Source organism: Artemia franciscana, unplaced genomic scaffold (genome assembly GCF_032884065.1).
Source record: "Artemia franciscana unplaced genomic scaffold, ASM3288406v1 Scaffold_1124, whole genome shotgun sequence".
Classification (NCBI taxonomy): domain Eukaryota; kingdom Metazoa; phylum Arthropoda; class Branchiopoda; order Anostraca; family Artemiidae; genus Artemia; species Artemia franciscana.
The window spans coordinates 98,990-126,383 of record NW_027062746.1 but is presented as its reverse complement, the minus strand read 5'-3'; the positions used below and the strand labels follow the sequence as shown (position 1 = coordinate 126,383).

The window sequence follows — 27,394 nt, the reverse complement described above, 5'->3', positions numbered from 1 at the left end:
AAGGTTTCGTCCTAATTAAGTACTGTTGCACTAATTTGGAAATTATGTTGTTAGTTTCATATATAAACTTTCCATTTGATATAGAAGGTATTAAGGTATTTCGTATTATTAAAATTCATATCACTGTGAAGGAATACTCTAGATTTTGAAGGTTTCGTCCTAATTAAGCACTGTTGCACTAATTTGGAAATTATGTTGTTAGTTTCATATATAAACTTTCTATTTGATATAGAAGGTATTAAGGTATTTCATATTATTAAAATTCATATCACTGTGAAGGAATACTCTAGATTTTGAAGGTTTCGTCCTAATTAAGCACTGTTGCACTAATTTGAAAATTATGTTGTTAGTTTCATACATATACTTTCTATTTGATATAGAAGGTATTAAGGTATTTCGTATTATTAAAATGCATATCACTGTGAAGGAATACTCATGATTTTGAAGGTTTCGTCTTAAGTACTGTTGCACTAATTTGGAAATTATAGTGTTACTTTCATATATAAACTTTCTATTTGATATAGAAGGTATTAAGGTATTTGGTATTATTAAAATTCATATCACTGTGAAGGAATACTCTTGATTTTGAAGGTTTCGTCCTAATTAAGTACTGTTGCACTAATTTGGAAATTATGTTGTGACTTTCATATATAAACTTTCTATTTGATATAGAAGGTATTAAGGTATTTCGTATTATTAAAAATTCATATCACTGTGAAGGAATACTCATGATTTTAAAGGTTTCGTCCTAATTAAGCAAAGTTAATTAAATTAATTTATTATAATCTCTTAATAAGAGATTTAATTAAGTTAATCTCTTAAGAAGAAATAAATCCTTTTGATTTAACGTTTTGTCCGTTCGACTCGAAGGCCTCTTCCTTGAGTTTGGCCTGTTTAGAATTTTACTTAATTTTACTTTCTTTGGTGTCTTGCTTTTCTGGGGGCGCCAAGTATATCAAATTCCGTGATTGTTTAGCAAAGTTTGAACGCATAATTTTCAAGCATATCCCTTTACCCTACAAGTATGCATGATAATGCGGAGAGTGAAATCAAATGGAATGATTAGATATAATTCAAACTAAAGTTTTTTTTTACATAAAGTATGTGCAATAAATTTCGTTTTCGTAAATTGAAAAAATTTTGTCGGAAAAAATTAAGGGTCAGCTCGGGAAATAGCGAATAAATAATAGTTGGTTTGTAGCAGTCAGACTTAGAAAAAAAGGTAGTAATCAGTTTGAGATTTGTTTGTGAAGGCACTTGCATGTCTAATGCAAAGAAGTTATCGTTACTAGCTTCTACTCTTCTTTTCGTTTTTGTGCTGTTTTTCACTTAACGTCAAATTGAATGTAGATGGAACCATGTTTGGATTTAATTATATTTTTTTTTCCAGGAATCTGTACAACATGAGATGATGCTACATGCCAACACCTGTCGTACTTATGAATTGTTGGATAGTCAAGGCGGTCATATTTATGTATGTGGAAGCTTTTACATGGTGAATGATGTCAAATCGGTTGTAGTTTCAATATTCCAAGATTATGGAAATATCAACGCGGATGAAGCTGCATCGGCTGTAGAAAACCTCATTGTAAGTTATCAGATAAAATTTAAATATTCTCTTTCATAAGTAAAATTATTTCATAAAGCATAAAATCACGTTTCACACTGCCTTTTGTGAATGAATGAGCATGAGATGTTATGTTGACTTTTATTGCCCCCTTCTAGCAATTTCCCATGTATCAGTAATAGAGGGTTATGATCAAAAACTGCTTAATACTTTTTAATGTTTGTAATAGAATCTTATTTGTTGAAAATAGTATTCAAATACTCCTATCACGTCAGTTTTTTTGCAAATCATATTTTAAGCTCAATTTTGCGTGAGGATAGGTAGGAAGGTTTAAAAGACTGGAGCTCTTTTGATGTTGTGTTATGGTCTAGAGTCATACATTCTGTCATAAATTCCTACCTCCATCCTTGAAAGGCAAAGCTTGCCTGTCTGTCCTCATATTGATGCTGAAGTGCACTTTTCATGAGCTTGCGTGACTAAAATGGGGACTGCAAACAAGGCTTCTGGGTGAAATTAAAGAGTTGTATCCCCTCAAAAAAATAATAGAATAGTAAACGACACAGCTCTGCATTGAATTTAATAGTTTCCCTGTTAGTACAGGACCTATGCTTTGACGGAATATCGCTGATGTTTTGGTGAGAGGGTACCATATTACTACTTTTACTTCTTTGTGAATGGTGAGGCGGTACTCTAGATCCTAAGATCTAGGATTAGGTCCTAGATCAAAAGACTAGAATTTTCAGGATTCAAGATGAACTATTTATCAAGATGGCATCCAGAATCTTTCCACTTTCAATTTATCTTTACGTGTAAGAATACTAAATTTAACTGTGTAAATTTAATTGTATCTTCATAAAATCGTAAAATGTTAATATTTATAAAAGATGAATTTTTCGTCTTTTACCCCAGTACTGCTTGGCAGTTAAAATCATATTTTAAGCTTAATTTTACATGAGGATAGACTGGGTATAAAAAGCTGGAGCTCTTTTGACGTTCTGAGATGGTTTAGGGTCTCTTCTCTATCATAAGTTCCTAATTGTATCTTTGAAAGGGAAATCCTGCCTGCCTGGCCACATAGTGGTACTGAAGTAAACTTTTAATGAACTTGCTTAATTAGAATGGCGATTAGAAACATGGTTTCGGGGTGGGCTTGATAGTTTGTACTCCTTGAGAAAATAATAGTCTAATAAAAAAAATAGTCAAAAATAGTAAAAAAAATAGCCTAGTAAACGACACAGCTCTGCATTGAATTTAATAGTTTCCCTGTTAGTACAGGACCTATGCTTTGACGGAATATCGCTGATGTTTTGGTGAGAGGGTACCATATTACTACTTTTACTTCTTTGTAATTACAATAATGTCTGTTCGTATTTTTAGTATTCCACGTGTAATACGAAGGCACTTCAGTATACAGCAGTTTTTTTTGCAGAAAATTCATTTTTGCAAATCAAAAAAACTCGGGCAATGAACCAAAAAATCACCGCATATTCGGGCAAAATTAGCCCCTTTATCTGCCATCTCTTGGTCCATTATGCCCAGATGACCAGGAATCCAAAGTATTTTTAAATCCAAAACTACATTTGATACTTGACGAATCACTTCTCTTACTTTTTTTACTTTGTTAACGTATTCTTCTCCCCTTTTTCCTTGTTGCGTCTTTTTGTTGGACCGACGAAGAGCATATAAACAATACAAACTATCAGTAGCAATCAGGACTTTTTTCTTGTCCATTTTCGCTTTAGAAGCAAGAAGTTGTTCCAGGATAAATTCCAGACCCAGGAGCTCACAGTAATCAGACGAGTTTGTTGGCAGAATTTTTTTACCTTTTATAAGGCCTAAATGCGGAACTACCACCGCAAATCCTGAGGATACTGCTTTGCCTGGCTCACCTTTAACTCTTATCACGGAGTTTGAACCGTCTGAGAAGAAGGGCATATATCCTTCTTCTAAATATTTTTTAATTTTATTTACACAGACCCTTTGGAGTTCAATCTGGGTTATTTTATCTCTTCTTCTGTCTAATAGGGTTAAGTCCAGTATATTTCTTTTTAATCGGCTTTCATTCACTCCCGTATGTTTTGGACGACTATTGACAGCAGGAAATAAAGATTTTGGGGCTTCATCTCCTGAGAATCCTGCTTTACCTGGCAGAGGTTCAACAATGGGATCGACGGGCATAACTGGATTAGACAGAAGTTCTGAGTCTAACACTGGGCTACAAGATACTCCAGCCACTTCAAACATTTCTTCATTTCCTGGTAAAGGCAATGGAACAGTAATATCTTGAATGGGCACCACACTGGACTCTTCTATTTTAATGTCTTCAATTGTTTTTTCTTCTAATTGCTTTTCTGGTACCATTTGTTCTTCTGTACCAGCTTTTGTAAGATTTGGCTGCTCGGGGAAAGTGATTATCGTGTTTTCTTCTACGGCCGGTGCAACGTCACTATTTTCTGCATTTTTCTTATGACAAGGAGAGTTCCTATGTTCTTTTGAATCTCTTATGAATGTTGTATATTTTCTTAGGGCCCACGAAATCGATATACCAGCACATGTTATGAAAGTACCAGCGACGAGAGTTTTACTAAGAATGGTCATGTTTATTCACTTTTTTTCAACTAACTAAAAATTGCACGAGTCGTGTTTTATTTATTTCGAAAATGACGTCATGTTTTTTGCCCAGCAATGACGTTTTTATAAGAAATGATGCACTGATATGATGATTACGCAATGTGAAATGGCTTGAAAACTAAAATGACGTCATACTGTGGTACTGCATTGATGTATGCAAAAGAAGAATGTAGATTGAAGATGCTAATAATACCCAAGAGCAATGTCAGCGCCTATCAAATGAACCTTTTATCAAAGATACTATTATTGATACAGAAAGAGCTATAATAATGAATTATAATGAATTAGCTAAATTTGGTAATTTATCTAAACGCAGAAAGATAAACATATACATTCATTTACTTTACGTTAAGTCATAATTGAGTTGTTTAGTAATGCCAGGATCTTTCATATACGGATATCATACACGGATGTATTATGCGGATATTTTTGAAGGGAAAGGGGACTTTCCTTGTGAAGCATTTTTCATGGGAAGAAAAATTTGTGGTGGAACTTTCCAGGAAAAATTTTGCTAAGTTTTTATAGTAAAATTTGAGGAGGGGAATTTCCTGGCATTATTCTAAAGCCACAATATATTTTTTTCCACCAGAAGTAAGAAGTGACATTATTTAAGTCGAACAAAAATTATTCCGTATATTACTCTGAGGGGGCTGCCCCCCACAAAAAAGATTATGACAGTGTTGCTTTTACATTAAATTTATTTATATTTTTCGTGATGTAGAAAGCAAGACCCATGCATCTTCTTTTTTACAACAACAGCAGGAATCTTACAGCTTAAGTCTAGCAAAACAAGTTCGATTGCTCATTTGTGATAGATTCGGTGCTTTAGAACATTATCCTGCTAATAAGCATCATTTAACTGGCTCTTTTGTGTTTTTAAGTACTTTTTCTTCGTCACTAACTTTTGTTTCATACAACATAATCTGACACAAAAAGTAAGTCAATACATAAAATCATATAAAACGAGAAAGCTTTTCTGAGAGAATTAAAGAGTGAAGTTGAAACTCAAATCCGAAATGAAGCCATCTTGATAGTATTAGGACTACAGACTAGCTTTATAATTGGTATCCTAACTTGAAATTTTTATTTGTATAGAGAGAAATAACCGGATTTCGAGAGTTGTTTGTAATATTATTATATTATTATTATATTATTGTATTATTATATTCGATATTATTGTTTGTTTGATCGTCATTTCGAGAAACAGATTATTAGAAATACTTAAGTGTATTTCTTACAATTTAAGATTGCATTGTTTAAAATTGATATTATAGCTTGTAAGATAAGATAAGATTTATCTCAACAAAGCGGCTATCACAAGTCCAAAAGGGCCGAATTCACATTTTAGTGTCAGTACAAAATCATAAAATTACAATCAATAAAAATTCAAACAATAAAAACTCGTAAAGTTAAAACAGGGAAAACAAATTTAAACAAAAGTCTAGCTAGCGAAAATTACAAAGTTCACAATTGCAAAATAAAGACTAAAACTCTAAGATAAAAGTAAAGTAAGAAAGGGGGGGGGGATATTGATTTAAAGTTTCAACTATGCGAGGGATGAACGTTCTTCAATATCTTTCAGTGGAAACTCTTATTGGGACAAGAACGGGAATTTTTCTTGAAACAGAACGGGGGGGGGGGACTTTGGGGGAGTAAATAGGGAAAAGAGAAGTAGTACGAGGATAGTGGAAGGCATTGTGGGCAAAACGCAAGGAAGTGCTCTCCTTTCCTTAAGGGTGATTAGATTTGCTCTCTGAAGAATGGAAATATAAGGCACTTTACCCTCATTGCAGATAATTCTTAGGTACCTTTTTTGAACTGCCTCTATTCTGTCCAACAATTCATTGGAGATGTCAGGATGCCAAACAGGACAAGCGTATTCGAAGGTAGGATGTGCAAAGAGAGAAAAATCCTCAAACAAAGCGATTTAGGACATTTAAATTTATTAAGGGGTTTGAGATCCAAAATGTGACCAAAATGTTACCTAATGACTCAATCCATTATTTCTCTTATATGCCGTTCAATTACTTTGCTGTTACTAAAATAATATTTATTTTTATGCTTATGGTTTTAAGATAATTTCGATTGTATACTGAAAGTTACTGATATTACAGCTGTTGTAAGACTATGAAAAGCCATATAGATAAGTTTTTTTTGTCATGCTAATTTCTCACTTTTGACTCCTAAATCAATATTCTTCTTTTTTATATTTGTCTTTTGTGGTTTCAATAAAGCACTAGTTTTCTATAATCATACATACATAGGGAAATATCATCAGTCGGTTTATTTGCGCTAATTTTATTGACAAATACAAGATAGACTGCAAAGGACTAATTTTCCGTCGTTTAAGTTTCAATTCGCTCTGTACTTCCCTTAGAGAAACTTTTTTCCATTAATCCAGGCCCGTTTTTAATTTAAATTTAATGTAGAAGCAACAGTGCCGTGATTGTTTTTTTATTTGAAGTTATTCTCGGGGAAGGAACAGTCCCCCTCATATGAAGAATAATTTCGCTCATGTTTTAATGTTGCTCCTTACTTCCAGTTGAAAAAAAATGTATTTAATCTTATTAAAACGTCCTAGCCTTGAAGATAACTTCATGTAAATCAAACAACTTTGACTATTGACAGAAATTCTCATTTTCTCTTCAGAAACCCAAACAGTATTTCAGTATCTCTCATAAATTTTCGTTAAATTATATCGTATAACCTGATTATGAAACATAGAAGTTTCGATTATTTTTAATTGGCCATCTGATACCAACATAACTTTGCATATTCATTGTCCACATAGTTCAATTGTGACTCCTTGGTTCTAATTGCCTTCCTAGTACCACTAAATGTGATAGTGCGAAAGTTAATACAAAACTACGCGAAATTTCTGTCAACAAGGTAATGGCAACCGTTTTCTACGACTGTGAAGGAATTGTGGAATACTTGTGGACTTTTTATAAGGTTAAAGATTTATTACAGGAGTCGACAATGTAAAAGATTTTAGGAAATTCTCTTTCATTACTCCTCAACACATTGTTCACGCGCGAAAAAAGAAGGTCGGAGAGAATTTCGGTGGGAATTGCTGCCACATCTACCTTAAAGCCTAGACTTAAACCAATGTGACTTTTTTATGCCCCAGCTTTTCCACTTGAGAAATGGCACCAAAAGTACCACTTTTAGTGCCATGTGGTACTTCCAGGTGGTGGAATTTATGGAAAAAAAACGAGATAGGAGCGATAGCTCTTACACGAGCCATTAAGTGTCTATATATGATATTTTTGTAATTCGCTGGCCCTGGTAGAAAAAGAAAAAAAAGAAGAAAAGGAGGCACATCAATGGCTACCCATGCGCAAAAGTGTACCCCTTGCTGTTCAAGGTGGAGGATTGTAATTCTCATACACATGGCTTTCAACCATAGTGACTCCATTAGTGCACATCCCCTCACAATCTGACGTCATTTTTGAGGATTTCAGACTTTGAAATCCTATAAAAAAAATTCTGTAAACTTTTACTCTTAACATTAACCGAAATAATAGTTGCCATTCCTAAATCAGTGTCAGGTGGCAGTGTTGTGACATTAGGTACTTTTTCTCAAAACGAGTTTTTCAACTTTTAAGGCTTTTTTCAAGGCCATGGTTCGCCTTTAACTAAGTTGCAGCTACTGTTGCAACCATGATGGCGCTTACAGCTGGTAGAATTCATGAAGCGCACATAGATTTAGCGTTTAAATGAGCATTTAAACATCTACAATAGTGTTATATTCTGCTAGCCCTCCTAATGTCACGGTAGCCTACTGATGAGCAGACAATTTACGAAACTTCCTAAGGGAGCTGAGAGATACGGGAGGGGTGATTGCAAACCTTCAGTTAAGGGTTTTGGATCATAAATATTGCAATGGTTCCGTTTTACACTTCCAAGCTATCCCACTTGAGAAGTGGCAGCAAAAGTGCCATTTATTGTGCCATATGGCCCTTACAGATGGTAGAATTGATAAAAAAAAAACAAAAAAAAAACATTTAGATATAGGCTATAGTTTTTTAAATAAGCCATTAAACATCTCCCTACGAAGTTTTAATAGCTTACTAGCTTCAGTTTTTCCACTTGTGACATGGCGCCAAAAGTGTAATTTTTAGTGCCACATGGCACTTGCAGATGGTAGAATTTATATAAGGTACGTAGGTATGAGCATTATCTTTTAAATGAGCTACTAAAAATCTCTACGATTTTCTGATGGCTCGCTAATCCTGCCACTTTACAAATGGCACCAAGAGTTTCGTTTTTATGTTATATGCCACTTGCAGATGGTGGAGTTTATAAAAATTGCGCAGGTATGAGCAATTGTTTTGAATGAGACATTAAAGTTTCCTATATGATGTTTCGGTAACTGAATTAATTGTTCTGTCGATATTATATCCGAATTAAATGAGATTAATGTATTGTTTGTAAAATGTATTACTTGTTGAATGTTTAAATCACTCCGTCGTGTTGGGGTATCACGCTATGTCTTCGGGACAATTACTTTATGATGTTAGGGGAGGAAAATTATTTCGAGGAGGAGGGGCAAGTTTCTTGAAACAACAAAATAAGATACCGTAAAGAAGGTGATTTTATTTATCAATAATTAGAAATTCTTTGCCTTTTTAATGAGAGAAATTGATAAAATAGAAATATAATTTAATGAATTGTTAAAACTTAATGATTGGCACACTGTAAAAAGAAAATAATAAAGCATTATGTGAGACTGTGATGCAAATATGAGACACATAAGAAGAAAATGTAGAACAAATGAACAAGGGAAGAAATTTTCAGCCTTGAAAATCAGAAAGTAATCGAAATATTTGACATGGTTAAAAACCTTTTTCAAGAGACTACCTCTTCTAAGTGCATTGAATAAATAGACACTCGAACGAATGTTGAACCAATTTTTCTGCATTCGGTATACTTTTTCAATGTGTTTTTGCTATTGATGTGATTGGATGTTTTTGCTGGGGGGGGGGCTTTGTTTTGTTTTTCAGCTGATTACCAGCTGGAAATGTTTCCTCGTTTATTTATTCTAGTTTTTCCCTTCTGTCTATTTTACCTACATCAGCTTAAATATCTTTATTAACGTTCTAGAGTCTCTTAAAGGTTCTTTATTAAATCTTAATTTCTATCTTAGTTTAAATTTTAGTTATTAATTTCTTTTATTAAATAGGTAAGTATTTTAAATCTATTTTATCTGTATCATAACTTCATATAATGTATGGCTATTTTCTCCTTCTATGCGTCACATATTTTTTTCATTTCCACGCATTCAATTTCGGTTTCTATTTTTTCAGAGGCAACTCGAAATACCATTACTATGGTATACGTTTGAAACCAACATCGTCATTGCATGGTGTACCTGATGATCCCTCAGATTCGCCAAGGAGTAACCATGGCCAAAATGGTCAAAAGAAGTCCAGAGGTGCTTCTAGTCCTGGGTCACGGTCCAACCATGATAGTCTGATGCATGAGAACCATAGTAATTCTAGTTCAGAATCTCCTCAGGTACCCTATTTATCTTCAAATCTTTATCTTTTTATGCCTGTCTTCTGCTAGTCAGATTGCTAAAAATTTACTTTTTTGATCTTAAGCCATTATTATCTAATATTATTTTTTTGCACTGGGACTTTAGTTCTCTAGCCTAGATGCAAAACGTGAAAGATAAAGATCTAATGTTCATTAATTACATGCGATCACTAATAACAAATATTCACGTAATAAATTTAGCTTTTATTCCTTTTATCAGTAAGAAAGGATCTTGATGAGGTCTGTGATGGTATTCCATTAAGTTTCTTATTTCTCTACTCAAAAAGAAAGAAGTTTGATGATAGCCTACATAAATCTGAGCACTGAAACCCTTTTGCCATAGGAAAAAAAAAACAAGAAAATATTACTTCAGTGTTTTTTCTTGGGCTTTGAGAAACAGTTTATTAAGCTTTGACTTAAAAAAAAATGAATAATGCAGTATCGTACTTTTTTTCCGTAGCAAAATATTTTATTCCAGAATTATACTTGTCTGTAAGAAAAGGCGGCTGTTAAAAAGTAAAGGTGTCTAAAAGTTGAAAAACTTTCAAGTACCTTGCACACTGGGAAGCTTGCTAAAAAAGCAGATTCTTTTTTAGTGTCGTGCGCCAAAAGGTTCGTGACAACCAGGGCTCATAAAGAGAGATTTCGATGGCACTTTAAAGATCTATTTTTTAGGGGTTTATAAGGATGTAGTGTAAAAATCAAAGAATTCTAAAATACTTTAAAACTTATACACAAAGAAATTTCAGGTTACTCTTCTTCTATAGCAAAATGTTTCTTATATTTCAGCTTGCTGAAAAATCAGATTTGTTTAGCGTCGTGTGCAGCGGGCTTAAACTCTGAGTCTACTATGCATATTATCCGTTTGCACCATCAGAGAAATAAGATTATAGCAGTTTTGTTTGTGAGATTCGACCTACACTTTTTACTGAAAAAAGATAATGTATTTTCACGAACTTTGGTCAATTTTTGTTATTTCGTAAACTTCCATTTCAAGCAACCAATAAGATTTTTGGTATTTTATTGGAAAACCAAAATTGTCTTGGTGAAAGGTAAAGAAACTAATATTGTCTGCCAATATTGAATTGTATAAAGCACGATTGATAGTCATTATAGAAATGTATTAATTAAAAAAAAGTTTATCTGAAGGAAGTAAAGAGCGAAGTTGAAGCTTAAAACTGACAAAAATTATATATATATATATATATATATATATATATATATATATATATATATATATATATATATATATAATATGTATATATATATATATACATATATATATATATATATAAATAAGTTGTCTGTGTGTGTGTGTATGTCGAGTTACGTCATGTTTGTGTGTCGACTGACGTCATCTTTGTCGACTGACGTCATTATAAGGATTGAGCTGTATGCGTCATGAAGTTGTCTGTCGACTGACGTCATGTTTGTCAACTGATGAAATTACATACCGGGACACAAATTACGACCGGGACACAGGGAATATAAATGACGACCGGGAACCTCAAAGAGAAATTACAGACTGGGACACCCGGACACAAATCACGACCGGGACACAGGGAATATAAATGACAACCGGGACATAAGGACACAGCTACAACGGGGACGCCGGGGGCACAGGCGGGATATATAAATGACGACCGGGACACAAGGATTGTTCGAATAGAAACTACAGACCGGGACAGAAATGACGACCGAGACACCGGGACACAGGGAATATAAATGACAACCGGGACAATCAAAGAGAAATTACACCAACAGGGACACAACTACAATGGCGTGTAACTAATATGGCGCGTAACGACTTACGCGCGCGGGAAGGATTGGTGGGGGCGCTTTGCGCCCCCCCAAGCCCCCCCGCGCGCGTAAGTCGTTACGCGCCATATTAGTTACGCGCCATTGTAGTTGTGTCCCTATGTCCCACCTGTGAATATATATATATATATATATATATATATATATATATATATATATATATATATATATATATATATATATATATATATATACATATATATATATACATATATATATATATATATATATATATATATATATATATATATATATATGTATATATATATATATATATATATATATATATATATATATATATATATATATATATATATATATATATATATATATATATATATATATGTATATATATATATATATATATATATATATATATATATATATATATATATATATATATATATATATATATATATATATATATATATATATATATATATATGTGTGTGTGTTTTTAACTACGTAAAACTTGCGAATATACAACATTCTTTGCTGTCCCATTGTCTGTGCATATAAATAGATTGTCAGGTTTACCGACTCTTAAACATGCAACATATAATGGTCCATGGGAAAACAATCCGTATTCAGATCTATACCTCATGATTCTAATGATTGCCCTTGAGCTTTGTTGATGGTGATTGCTAATCGACCATTCCCTGTGTCGCCATCGTCATTTATATATCCCCCTGTGCCCCGTGGCGTCCCCTTTGTAGTTTTGTCCCTGTGTCCCGGTCGTCATTTATATTCCCTGTGTCCCGCTCGTCATTTGTGTCCCGGTGTCCCAGTCTGTGATTTCTCTTTGTGTGTCCCGGGCTCCATTTATATTCCTTGTGTCCCGGTCGTCATTTATATCCCCCTGTGCCCCCCCGCGTCCCCGTTGTAGTTGTTACCCTGTGTCCCGGTCGTCATTTATATTCCCTGTGTCCCGGTCGTCATTTGTATCCCGGTGTCCCGGTCTGTATATACATTCGTTTTTTAATTTTGTTTTTCTCCTTAATTTTTTTCCTTTTTTCTTTTTTTTCTTTTTTAGTTTATTTAGATTTTTAGATTTTTTTTGTTTTTTTTATTAGCATTTAGTTGTTTTTTTCTTTTTAGTTTTTTTGTAGTTTTTACCTTTTTTTTAGTTTTTTCAGTTTTTTTTACTTATGTCCTGGTCGTCATTTATACTCCCTGTGTCCCGGTCTAGTTTATTTTATGGAATTTTCCTTTTTTTAGTTTTTTTTTTTTAGTTTTTTACCTTTTTTTAGTTTTTTTTTAGTTTTTAAGCTTTTTTAGATTTTTTATTTTTTTTTTCTTTTTAGTTTTTTTGTAGTTTTTACCTTCTTTAGATTTTTGCTTCTTTTATATTAATGCTAAAGCCAAAGTTCGAGCCTGGAACCTCTTGAACCTAGAACCTGGAACATAACGCCTTATCAGCTCAGCTACATCGGCTTGAATACATTCGTTTTTGAATTGGTATAGGATGAAATAATTCGGACGTCATATTATATGATGAAAAAAATTTTTAGTTTTTTTTTCTCTTTTTTTCTTTTTAGTTTTTTTTATTGGTTTTTACCTTTTTCTTTAGCTTTTTAAGTTTTTTTGTTTTTTTTTGTAGGTTTTGCCTTTTTTTAGTTTTTCAGTTTTTTTTTAGTTTTTTACCTTTTTCTAGTTTTTTTTAGTTTTTTAGTTTTTTTAGTTTTTTTTTCTTTTTAGTTTTTTTTGTAGTTTTTACCTTTTTTAGTTTTTTTTCTTCTTTTGTATTAGTGTGAAATAATTCAGACGTCATATGCGGACAAACACGACGTCACTCGACAGACAGATATAACCCACAAACAACTTATTTTTATATATATAGATATATGATGAACTTATATGAACTTCCTGATGAGGAAGTTCGATAGCATCAGATATTATATCACAGTTTTACAGTTATATCACATCTATGTATCTTATTGCATTGATAATATAGACTTAATAGTTTCCCTGTTAATAATTTTTTTTTAAATAGTTGATCATAATGTTTATTTTATATAAATAAAAACACAAAGTTTGCGTCTGCCGAAGACAAGGCAGAAAACAAATGAAGCTATATGGTTATGCTCTTTTAAAATTTGTTCAGTCATATTAGGTGTTCGCATTGTTTTCTGACATGAATGCCTCTATTGCGCCTTAGAGAGACTACAACCCTTTCAGACGGAGCATGGAGTATGAAATAGGGTGCGAGAGGTTTTCTAAAAATAGTAACTAGTTTTGAAAGTTTTGTTTTGTGTCTTGTTGAAACTTTCTAACTTTCTCTGAATATTTCTTTGAAACTTTCTTTGAATATTTCAAGTTAAGGCTGTTGATATATTCGAAATTATATATTCGAATGATCTTTTTACTGTTTTCCTTTTCTGCTTTAAATATTATTTGTCAAGCTGTCTTTTGTTTCGTAGGTTGCTGCTGTCAATGCTTTGTCCCAAACTCTGCGACCGTACACATCATTAAACCATTTGGCCCAGGCAGCTCGTGCCGTCCTTCACAATGAATCCCAGATTAACCAAATGCTTTCGGACCTCAATCGGGTTGATTTTCACAATATCCAAGAACAAGTTCGTATTTTTTTTTTTTAGATTTTTAAAAGGGGGGATTGTTCTAGAAGATAAGAGTACAAAGGATTCCACCAGACTCTTCTGAGGGTGAATAGGTCGCCTCTGAATGAACGCCTTTAGTTGATGGTACGGATCTTGGTCACTTCTAACAGCTCCTATAACTTACAACTGTAACAATAGAAAAAATTCTTAATAGAAAACAAGAATTTATAGATCTATCCAAATAGATTTTGCGCAAAGTTATCCTGATTTATCTTCTTTTGGATTCGTAAAAAGAAGGCCTTTTTGTATAAAAAATTGTATTTACCCAGCAGTTCCACTTCGACCGAATTAACCTAATCAATACCCGCTTGTTGTGCCGAAAACAGACAATGCTGGAGTGAACTATCAATAGATATTCTTGTGAACGAACATAACAACACTCGTGCAAATTAATTCAGCTTAGATTTAACGAAACAAATTGGCAAACACTACTTCTTTGTAAGGGTTTGTGGTCTTTCGAATGACTTACCTGCTTCTACCGTAACTGCTAAATATACTCAGGTGTTCTAGACAAAACATTTTTGAGTCTAGATTATAGTGAGTAAGAACTGAATATTTACTTTCTTCAAATTTCTGTTGTCTTATTTTGTAATGTTTTATTTTTTGTTTTTATTTGAATTTTTCTAACAAGAGTTTTTGTTTACTTTGACGTTGACATATAATATTAATAAGAAGGTTGCTGAAGAAGCGACGACACAGCCGTATAAAAAGCAACTTATAATAAGTTGATTTGGCATTGTTGGCAGTTTTTTTTTTTTTAGACAGGGATAATGCTCATTAGCTTGAATTTAATAGAATTCCAATATTGATTCTCGCTTCTTCCAGGTTATCTTATACTCGTTCTGTCCCTCAGACAACCTGTTTTGGGGTGATTTTGACCCCGTAGCCCCTCCTCTGAAATTTGTGTTTAAAGGTTTTGGTGCTAATGGAGTTGACAACTTGTCTCAAATGAACAGGAAAAAACAATATATAATTAGTATGATTCTTGCAGATTGATAAGTTGTGATATTAAAGCCACAAAATGTGATATTTGCATTTGTTTACTATAGGCCTTTTCCACTGACAAACCAAACTCTTCAAACAAGATTCAGAATTATTCTTGGAGCAAAAACTTTTATTGAACTGGATTGGCCAGATTGTGTACAATAGAACAGCATAACTCATAAACTCCCAATCCAAAATCCACAATCCGCCTAAATCCACAGTCTTGCTTCCAGCAAGAGCAGCCTATTTTGTAATCCAGATTATAAATTTACAATCTGGTTTGTCTGAAAAAAACCCTAGGTTACTCTTGCAAAAGTCTTGTCTGGGGGGAGGGGAGTATAAGTAAAGGGTCACATTCTTTACACGCTGCTTTGATATGTTAATTTTTCTACGCTTCAGAAAGGTTAATGAAGTTAATGGCATAACGACGACAATCAGGTTTTCTGTCAAATATAAAAATAACCTTATTAAATGGTTTATTTTAAATTTTTTTTATTGTATAAATCAAGAAATGCCGTGGTTTTAAAGTGCTTAGGATATATTTTGCTATCAGGGACGGGGGCTTGAAATATTTGTTCTCCTTTTCAGTTATGCTTTATTTTACTATGAATTCTAATGGCCTATACAGTATAAGGTCTATATTTTATATAGACCTTCAATATCTGTATCTTTTATTTGATTTATTTGAGTAAATATCAGTGATAAAAAGAAATTAAAATTAATGCTTTAAAGTATAAAACGTTAGTTAAATCAAATATTTTAACTGCAGAAATTGCCATGAAATTACATTGAGGTCTTTTATCAATGCGTTGCATGCTGGTGTTTGAAATTTGTTATATCATGAAAAGAGAAATCACCACTGCAACAGCACAAACACATAAAAAAAAAAAAAAAAAAAAAGACAGAAGAAGAAAAGGAAGACTGTTTTCCTAAATTAGTGATTAATATAGACCAGCACTTGAATCTTATATTTGTCAAATATATGTGGAAAGTTATACCCTATGAGAAATATTGAAGGTAATGGGAAGAAAGCTATGGAATTTGGATGCATAGTACAAGCGGTAAAAAAAAATCATTTGGATTAGTTTGTTGCCACGAGCTAGGCTGTATCCAGCCAAGTTTTGGAAGTTATAGCCTTCTCTTTGACATCCTAAGCCACCTTAAGCGAAATCTTATGTTTTCCATGAGAAAATCAGGAAAAGAGTGCCCCTAGACTTTTCTTAGAAATGCATAAGACTACATCTTGGGTTAAAAGACAAATCTTTTTTCGTACAAGAGAAGTAATCAAATTCAAGTAGCTTTTAATGATTAAAGAAACTATGGTGATGCAAGCTATTAATACAAAACTTTTTTTTAAATGCTATATTCAGTTCTTTAATTGCAGACGAATGATTTGCTCATCTGGGACCAAAGGCCTGAGAGTCACAATATTATTAAAAGGAAGGGGGATTCGCTTAGTTTTCTTAGCTTTCAATTGCAAAAAAAAACAAATGCACAAAAGCATCCGATCTTTCCATTTGAAATTTGCAATTTTGGAATCATTTTTGCAAAGAACCTCATTAAGATGTTATAATTAGGAACATACCCGATTTCCTGTACTACCTAGGACACTTTTTGTAACACAAGTCTTTTAGAATGGATGGGTTTCAGTGTCTTAGCCCAAACCCTTTAGATGTGCCCCTTGTATACGATCAGTAGATACATGTAGCATAAGAATAAGAGTTAAAATTTGCAGAGAAAAAAAAGTCCGATGAGGGGAGTAACTATTTAAGTAACTGTTTTCACCCTGGTAAAGAAGCTACACCAAGATTTTTTTTTCAGCTTGTGCACATTTTGGTCTAAAATTGGACCCCTTATTTTCCATGGCCTTGAAATTAAGGAATTGCGCTTTGGGATTCAGATGCAAGTTTTTTATTCTTATGATTCTGAATAGGTTAATTAAGGGCTAAAACGTTTATTTGGCAACATCGCCTACTATCACTGTTCTATAGCACTATATTCCATTTTAGGCATCCTGGGTGTGTTAGTGCAGTCCTACGCTAGTCAATTCACTGGAGACTGATTTCAAACTTACTCTTCAAAATCAGGTAACATTAGAACAATGGGCCTCTTGGCTAGATGGAGTTGTCAATCGAGTCCTTGAAAATCATGTTGGGAAGCCAGATTTCCAAAAGGCTGCGAGACAATTTATTTTACATTGGTCTTTTTACAGGTTTGTCTCTTGTCGAATAATTTTTGCAGTATTTTACGTTTCTAATTAAAAGAAATGTTACGGACCTGGCTTTTGGTTAGTCAGTGAAATGGTCCAGCAATTTTAAAATGTCTTAATGATGTTTCTATGCTTGTTTCCTGTTTCTTTCAAACAAATCTAGATAAAACCCAACTGCATTTGCTGTTATAAATGCTGTTTTGTTATTTTTCTGACTAAACTACTTAGATAATTGATTTGAAAGAGTAGGCCCACATATATTTCTAGTACATAATATCACCGCGCCCCAACCAACAGAATATTTAATTTTTTTCATAAAATTTATAGTGCAACAGTAAAAAAATAAGTAAAACGTTTTCAAGCTTCTTACTTCAACCTTGTAAAAAAAAACTTAATAATTACAATGTATAGCTGAACAACGTGACTTCCTTTTGGTATGTAATCAGTGTTCCTATTCGATCAGTACAGCTTCAGGGTGCTAGTCTGAAAGAACGATATTATCGCAAAATTCTTCGACCAAAATACGGCAAGATTTGGGGTGGTTCAGAAGGTCCTTGGTTTTGGTCCGGGGTACTAGCTTGAAGAAGTAATTTTCCTATGAATATTGAAGCCTCTAATATTAAAAAAACAGAGTTCAGGATGTGTACGTAGTCACTGTTTCAAATAAAAGGGACTGGTCGTCGAAAAGTGGAAGGTTTTATGCTGAAAGTTGCACTAAAAAGCCAGAAAAGAAACACGGAAGAATATATTCGATCTACATGAAAATCTAGAGGCATATCTGGGGGGGGGGGTCCTAGATTCTCTAAAATGCTAGAGAAAAAGAAGCAAAACTTAAAAAAAAATAGTTTCACGCTTCGTGGCATTATCTCCTCACATCCGGTCTTCTTGTACTTAGTTGCGCCCGAACTAGACGTTTTCTTCTCATCCGGTGTCTGAACATAGCTTTTGAATGGGAGTCTCCAATAATGACCGGTCTTGTGCCATGACTTTGGTAATTTTAACCTGTTGTTTCCGAATTTGCCGAAACCACCAGCTGGCTCCAAATGTCTGCTGACTAGCGTCCATCAATTCTTTAGCCGTCCTCCTGGTTTTCAGCGTCAAGGTGGCAAGGTTTCAGTGAGCAGTAGTTGCTTAATGAAGTGGTCTTTGTCATGCGGTTTGAGTTGCTGAAAGATGGGGGAATAATGTCTTGGAGTGCTACTTTAAAATAAAAACCTTTCTAATTTCAGCATTTTGAGGTATAGTTCCAATATGGGGTATGTTAGAAAATTTCTCCGGTGTTTCCTTTGAAATTATAAATTACATTTTCAGTCCACTCGTTACCGGTCTTCTATGCCTCGTAAATCTAGTACTGTATAGCATATTGTAGCAAATATACCTTTTTTTTTTATCGTATATCATAACATGGAACACCTTTTAGGGTTTTAGATGTGTATCAACTCATTTTGTAGTATCTAGTGGTAAAATAAATTCTAAATTGGAATTCCAATTTTCATTTTTGATAGTTACTTTTAAATTATGTATGCTTAGGACTAGGAAAGGTTGCACGGACAAAGAATAACATGTTCAGTCTTCTTATCGGACAATAGAAAAAGAGAATAAATAACATTTGGTTAGTGTTTATCGATTGTAGAAGCTGATAATCTTGTCTTATAGAATATTTAATTCCTGTTTATGTTTAATTTCTAATATTTCTAATTTCTCGAGTCCCATTATCTTGTCTCTAGATTACTGAATTATGAAATAGGTTTCTCAAAATCTACTGGTTCCAATGGGAAAACAGTTTCCTGAGGGGCCCCGAGAACTAGCTAAAACAAAAAACATATAAAATATAAGCTTTCAAGCTAGAAAAGCTTTTCCAATTGGAAACGGAAGTAATAAAATGTATAAGTGCTCTGTGTTGTACCAAAAGGAAATTAGCAAAACTAATGTTTAAGTATCTTTGTTTTAAAGCAAGGTTTACTTTATTGTTTTTTCTTTTGTTTTTACCCTGTGGATAATTTGCCTGATTCTCGTTTTGTTGTCCTCTTACTTCTTTGTTTTGCGATGTTTCGATCATAATGCCAGATATTTAAAAAAAAATATTTTGATTTATTTTGACTTATTATTGATTTATTGATACAGTATTATTATTTATTATATTTTGATTTATTGTGATTTATTATTAATTTTGATACTTTTATCTTAGTTTTTCTTCCGCAATCATCAGTTCTATTAAAGTAATGTTCTTTGTAAAAGCCCATAAGGTGCATATCAACGCTTACAGGTTAGGGAACTTTTAGGTTCCCTGAAACAAAGTCAAATCGTCTGTCTAAAATATTTCGTCTATCGTAAATATTTATTTACGCGATTCGTCCTTTTTATTGCAATTCTTTGCAATTATCATTACTGAAAAGATAATTACCTGGTTGTGTTGGGGACTAGTCCACATTACTGCGATAAAATTATCAGGGGATGGTATTGCTTCGTTAGACTGTCAATGAGCTCCTATCTCCAGCAAATGCGATGAAAATCCTTGAAGACTGGAGTCGGCTCCCTGTAATGCCCTCCCTGCTCGGCAGGTCCTTGTGCTGTTGACCGGTGTCAAGGAACTTTTGATATTTATTCTCCTTTTAATTATGTTTAAATTATTCATATTGTGTAGTTCATGAGTTGTTTCGGTTCAGGTTTTTCCTGCATGCCAGAGGTTATCAAAGTAAACATGAATACAGCTTATGACCAAAGATTGTAATATTAAATTTCACACCAAGGTTTTCAAGTCATTCTATTCTTAATTATGTAGTTTAGATTAAGTTAATATTAAATTAGGTAATATTAAGTCATGTAACGTTGAACTAAGTCCATTTAGGAAAATATTCATGTAAAATGTGTGATGCAAATTTAGATGGCATTATCTTTTTTACTTACCGTTTTATTAAGCAATTTTACTTTACTTGTTCTGGTTTGTTGTTGAGCTGGTCTTTATTGATATAAATTACATGATTTCATATAATTATGTTTTTGACGCTGAATTAGCAAATTTTTATCCTTCTTTGTTAATACGATAATTGATTGGGATCACGACAATGGGGGAAGGGTATATTATAACCCCCACAAGAAAAAAAATGTTTCTCTTTTTACATGAAAACCACCCTGTTTGGAGATGGATTTTGAAAAAAAGAATTGCACTCAATTATGGCGAACTCCAAACCTTAAAATTATGTCCCTGATATTATCCTATTGCATATTGTATATTAGATGGTTAGAACCAATCTTGGCCCAGCTATAGACTGCCGACAGCACATATGCTATGGTTTTCTAATTGCTAATATGCATCCAACAGTTTAGCTCTATATTACTTTTTAAGTATGCCACATAATGCCTGGACTAATTTTTAGTCTTTTACATAATATGCTAAACCATGATCCTTATCCGTATTATCCTGAAAATATGGAAATTCTAAAACCCAGGACATTGCCCATCCCAGGAACTTCGCATAAAGGATTTTCAAATCGCATAATTATAATCATTGAATGTTAATTAACAAGTAATTGTGATTAGTTATAATGATGTTATATTTTTCTCGCTGCTCAACTTTCAAAGATAATATTGAGAACTGTTTGCTTACAGTTCAATGGTAATAACGGATTTAACGCTCCGAAGTGCAGCGAGCTTTGGTTCCTTTCACCTCATCAGACTTTTGTTTGACGAATATATGTACTTTCTTGTCGAACACAAAGTAGCTCATGAAAGAAATGAAACCACCGTCGCCATTATGGGAAAGGTAAGTGGGAAATGGGATTTAAAGGTATCGAACACACCGATAAAATTCGTATGTCGATGCTTCTGTGCTTGGCTTAAAAAGACGTAAACCCGTATAGAAAGACATGAGTCCATGTAATGTAGATTTTTTTTTTCTTTTTCTTTTTTCAATATGAATTGTTAGCATGAGCCTTTCCGTGCTATTTGTCCAGTTTAAAGTAGCAAAAAATACTTGTGTTTCATGTGATATGTATAAATAAAGAAACAATTTATAGCACACACGTGAAAGATGTTTGTTTCGTTAAGTGAAGTTCTTTGTTGGGAAGTAACTCAAATGGGCATGTCGTTTTTGATAACAACGACTTTTGCTTTGGTTGTATTTTTAAGTTATTTTTTAGTGAGTCTTTTTCTTTTTCTTTTTTTGAGCTACATCAGAGTGGTTGAGACCGATGATTTGGGTTTGGTAATAACATGAGCCTCCAGGATATTGTCACAAGCTGGCTAAAGCCAAAGGTTGGAGAGGGCTACATTAGGAGTTTTCCTAAATTTTTAAGGCCATGGGTGAAATTCAAAGTTGAAATGGTAAACATATAGACTTACAACGGAAAGCCTGAGTCGTGAAATTCACATAATAAAATATTCGTTATTACATACGTTTCTTAGCTATTGCCAAACCTATTTTCCTTTTCCAACAGAAACCGTGGAGACTGATTTCTGTAACCTGAGAATGGAACATTTACTTTGAACTTTTTGTATTTTTATTCATGTCTATCATTCCAGTTTATTTGGGTCCTATTTTCGGTGGTAATATTATGTTTGAGAAGCCGAACAGTCTTCAAGTCTTTCCGAAGGGTCATCTTGGAACCACAATTAATGCTAATCCTTTAAGGATAATATTTACTTCAGTTATTTTCCTTAAAGGATTATAATTCACGTTGCTGACAATTTGATATGATTTTTAGTGTATCTCTTCATTCTATAACGTAAAGCAAACCCTAACTTTCTTTTTTCAGTCGTCCTCGTGTTTCACGCCGTATGACTATAGTTCACCTGACAAAAGTACTGGCCCTCCACCCTCCAAACGTGAGAGAATTAATTGACAGAAGTGGAGTGTTTTATCGCAGTGGAAACGTAGAATCAGATATCTAGTGTCTAAAAGGTGCTAAATAGCTGAACTATAAATGACTTTGTTTTCAAAGTCAAGTTGACCATATCTACAGTAAGTGAAAGTGGTCGTGTATAGTAGAGAAACGAATAAGTAATGCATCTATAATTTATTTGTAACTAATTTATTCTCTTCCAGCTTTTTTCCCTCCTTTCTGCTCTACTCTCCCACTCTCTCTATTCAGAGTAACAATGTACAGTTTATGCTTTGAAACATAGAGATATCAAACTGATAGTTTTCTTTTTGTTGTTTTTGATAGTCTGGCGGATAAAATTCAGTACAACTTAAATGATTTTTTTGAAGGAGGGAGGGGGGGGTAGTGACCAGGAAATACCATATTTTTGGGGATTTAGGCATTGCTTACTTGAGTCATTAGCTTATCTTTCACCTTTTGACAAGTCACTGTAATTTATTTGGAAGTGCTTTTCATAATTTCATAGCCAAATATTTGAAAACTTCAAATGGCTGACAATAACTTGAAACAGCTTAATGGAATTGGACTAAATCGAACAGAATTGAAACAACTTAAAAAAGAATTGAAACAACCCGTTCTTAAATGGACATTGTCCTGACATATTGATTTATCGAATCAGCTCAGGCTTAAGATAAAACAAAATTCCAGTTTGAAAATTTCGATTAAATCCTCTTTTCATTCTATTGTTTTTTTTTTAAACAAAGACATATTTTAGTTTTATAATGTATATCACGAGATTTATGTAAATGTAAAAAACAGGCATACCTACTGTAATTTTTCTTCAGAAGGGACTCGTGGGTGTGAAGAAAAAAAAATAGTAGATTTTATAAAACATCCAGCGGATAAATTGTACAAAAATATTGATGTTTTGGAGAAGAAAACATGAGTCAGACCCCTCCCCCATTCTCTTTGCAAAGGCTTAAATACTTGGCAGCTCAATCTATCCCTGAGTTTTGTGGGCCATGTCTTGAGGTATGTTGCGAATAAAATATGCTTCTGCAAAATTTGGAAAATGTGACTTAGTACGCTCTATTTTTGGTTATGTCAAGTATTTTCGGTTTATATCCTTCTGTACATCAGTACTCTCACCCTCCATGAGAAAATAAAATTCTGGAGGGTACTTTAAAATATTCTTAAATGTTTACTTAAATCAGCCCTATTTTAATTTGTCATTTTTTTTTTCCTGTTGACGAAGGAATGATCATTTTTTACAGAATTATAAGGGAGAGAGATAATATTCCACTTTTACAGAATTACTGTAGCTGGCATAAGCTAAGAGTAAAAAAAAAAAAAAAAATTAAGTACTCTATATTGTAATATAAACGATTTGGAAGATGAATTTAGTCATTAGATTAACACAATCTTCTGCTCAATATGTTTTCCCGGCTGATTAAAATTGTGAGACAAATCATCTAAACAAAGATACTTAAAACGTTAATTTCAGTTACTTTGTACGTTTTTTGTCTCTAAGATGTGTTTCTTTTCTTTTAGAAGAAGGTATTTTTATGCTCTAACACCATTGGATGTTTTCCGAAAATCCAGAAATGAAAATGCTAAAAAATACCCTGGTTTAAAAGTATTTTCGTGTGAAAAGTATGATCTCTTTTTTAACTACACTGTGTTTATACAAGAAAAATTGCTATAACAATAGTACTTTTTCATATATATTGTCAGGGTTCTATTTGAAAAAAAAAGAACTAAAAATATTGCAACTACACAATAATTGTTTTTATTATAGATAACAATACTCTCTTAATTCGAATGACGATTTATTGTATCGAATGAACATTTTATCAGGACTTAATTCTTCTCTCCTGCGGCAGAAAAAGTAGAAACGATTCTGCTGTGTCGCGTAATTCTCTCTGTTAAACTAATTTTTCTTATAATTCAGTTTAACATTAAAATGATTCAAGCTAGAAATATATGATTATTGAAAAGACCTTGTGTATCTCAATAGGCTGTGTAATTGATGAAATTTAATTTACCATCTGTTAATCATTAATGAAAATGAAATTGCCAATTAATTATAATTAAGGATAATCTTCCATTTTAAATGAATTTATTAGGGGAAATTCCATCAATTTACACTATGAAAAAAAAATACTCACTCTTTCCGTTCAATTGGTTGCATTCCTATTACATAGCATATTCAAAAACGCTTTTGAGATATAAGAATAAATTAGGTTCTTTCATTTGGGTAGATTGAATGATCGAAAGTGATAACTCTTCATGGATAAGAAAAAATAAATGGATTTAGCGCAAAAACTTAAATATTAAAATGAAACTATGCTTAATGTTACATTAGACACAAAGTATTCATCGACATGGCTCACTCAGATAACACGTTTTCAATTAGAAATATTTCAGTTTTGCACTTGTTTCAAGTATTCTTCAATTCGTTTCTATGAGCGTTTAAGTAGCAGCCAAGAAGCATCATAGTAAATCTGAAAATATACGAGACTTGGAAGAATTACTTATGCTAATGGCTTTTAGCAAAGAACTCGAGAGATTGTTTTAGGCTGTACAATGTTCTAATTTATTTTTTTTTCTTTTCTTTTTCTCTGTTTTTTTTTTTTTGTCCATCTCTTCTGTCTCCTGTGATTTCACTCAGAAAATTGGAAATAACGAGACAAAGTTTATAAGTTAAAGCTAGTTTTAAGTCAAGAATAATTTTGAACACATTTCAATTCTATGCTCATTTGAATTGACCGTGGACCAGGGTAAACTTCTGCTGATTCTCTACCAATCTTTTTTACTTACTAAGTCCTTTTTTATTCCTATTCTTCTATTGAACCAAATAAAAAAGTTATACAGAATTGTATGCATACAAAAAATTGTATGTATAGGTAATTGTATTACCTGTGTGAATAGACTTATTTATTAAATGATAACGCATGTTGTAAACATTGTATATTAATTCATGTTATGTTTGCAGTTCCGTGTAGAAATGAGGTGTATTAGCTTCATTAACGAGTAATTTTGACTTTTGAAAAGGAGGTTTATGGGTGTCATTCTTACTTTGCCTACTGAATTTTTACTTTTTTCCTTTCGTGTTTTTTTTACCTCACCTTTATTGATACTATCTTTGATTCAACATACCGCTAAACAAATTAGAATAAAAATGGTTGAAATTGATTATACTCCTTAGTAGTCTAATGTTACATTAAGGTTTGTCGAAGTTACTTCTATGTGTCTTTTTTCAACTTTTCCGTCCAAACATTCTCGGCTGAACTTCTTTTCTTCTTATTTTAATTACTTAGAACCAAATTGTGTACAAGAAAGAAGTTTTCAATTATAATAGTTGTACATCGTTGGGGAACTAACATGCAAGGTTTTTGGTGTGGAGAAGGGGAGTCTGGTAAAGAAACTAGCCAAGTGGGCCGTTGCAAGAAAAATCCTTTATCATGTTTTAAGGTTCTAAGATTGTGTAATTAAAAATCATTTTAAGTAATTGTCCATCTTTTTTCTCTAAATTTGCCGTTTAATTGAGCTTTTAGTAAACCAGCTTCTTTTTACCCGTAATTTTACAAATCTGAGTTCGGTTCAGTTTGGAATTAGGTGTACATGGGGGGGGTCCTTTATCACTGTTAAAATTGTCTTTTTTCTTGACTTTTGAGACAAGTCTCTCTGAAGTGTGAAAGATACTTGCAAGTTGGTAATAGTTGAAGAATTTTCGTTTGGTTTTGTCATATTAGTATTTTGTCTTTTTTTTTGCTTTTTTATGCAAGTATGATGAAACCGGTGGACTTTTCCAAAGGATGTAGTTTCCAAGGAAAGAGTTCAGCGAAAACAAAAGAAAGTGATGTCTATTTACTCTCTTCGGAGAAAACCCAATACCTTGCTTGGAAATTAAAGATATTCCAAGTTCAAGTCCTCTGAATCTCTATACGTATAATCTTTTCTTATATATCATTTATAAAAAGTTTTCGCTATGATAATGGTTCTAGATCTTTCATATTTTGTGTAGATAGAACTTTGTTTTTACTCTTTCTGTGGTATTCTCTTCTGGATGCTTTAATATTAATTTCGAAAATAGTTATCTAATTTCTTGTTTGTCCCATTCCTGTTCATTACTGCCATCACTTTTACCTCACCAATCATCAGTTTTTATCCAACAATTGATATATCCTTGTATGATTAAATATACGAAAGAAAAATAGATTTTTGACTGAGGAATCAATTTTGATAATACAAATTTATTTATTCCAAATTAAATTTATTGTCAACTACACATAATCATTCATAGGGACGGTGGGGTTCCGGGTACAAATCAATTACAGTGCCCTCCCCACTGCCAAATCAAATGTAAGTAAAATAAGCCGAATCAAAGTGAAGAATTTTATCAATGTAGGCAACCCCCTTGTCTCCGCGCCCCTTCTCCCAGCCACAGTGTCAAAGGTAGCTGCCCTGGTCCTTGCCCCTTTGAACGGCTCTGCAACTACACAATCACTGGTAATTGTGAGGAAATTTTTGAATTTCAATTTCTAAGCATTACTGAACTGGAATATCAGTTAACTAGGATATTTCATAATGTCTCTATTCTCAGGTCTTTTACTATAGTTTACTTTTGTTTTGTCATTGTTTGTATCCAGTTCAAACTTTCTAATTTACCTTGCGAATTCAGCCAAATATTATAATTGAGAAGTTAAAGCTAGAAAAAAAAAGTTTCGTGTATTTGTGAGTGTACTCTTTAACTTTCCGGGAGGTTCGAGTTGAAATTGAAGTATACCATTTTCTATTGTAATTACGTTTGTGCTTTATATATATATTCACATATATTATACACATAGTATTATATTTTGCTTACACGAAAATGATTATTATATGCTTTAGTTTAGCTGAATATTTGTATTTTTTGTGATTTATGAATAGAATAATAAAGTGGATTTTATGAATAGAATGTGAGATTGATAGAGAGACATTCTGCAAGAACTTCGTGTGTTGCAGGTAGGAAATCTTTTATACCATACGTTAATTTACCTGTGTTTATGTTGATTGGCACCAAGGTCGTGTCCTGGGTTTTTGGTCGGGGAGGGGCGGGGGGTACAAAAAAAGCTTTACAAAAGGCGTCAATTTTTTTATATGCATTTTGTGGCTTTTTTATGAGTAGAACAAAAATGACTAGAGGATTTAAGCCCGGTACACA

General features: G+C 32.9%; 1 long non-coding RNA gene across 1 annotated transcript; it reads left to right on the top strand.

The window, feature by feature from the left end:
- The first annotated feature begins 1,523 nt into the window (after positions 1 to 1,523).
- On the top strand, positions 1,524 to 27,129 carry LOC136042338 (uncharacterized). Its single transcript, XR_010621258.1, has 6 exons — positions 1,524 to 1,588; positions 9,508 to 9,718; positions 13,978 to 14,133; positions 17,169 to 17,371; positions 20,978 to 21,131; positions 22,123 to 27,129. It is a non-coding gene; the product is annotated as an uncharacterized LOC136042338 (long non-coding RNA).
- The last annotated feature ends 265 nt before the right edge of the window (positions 27,130 to 27,394 follow it).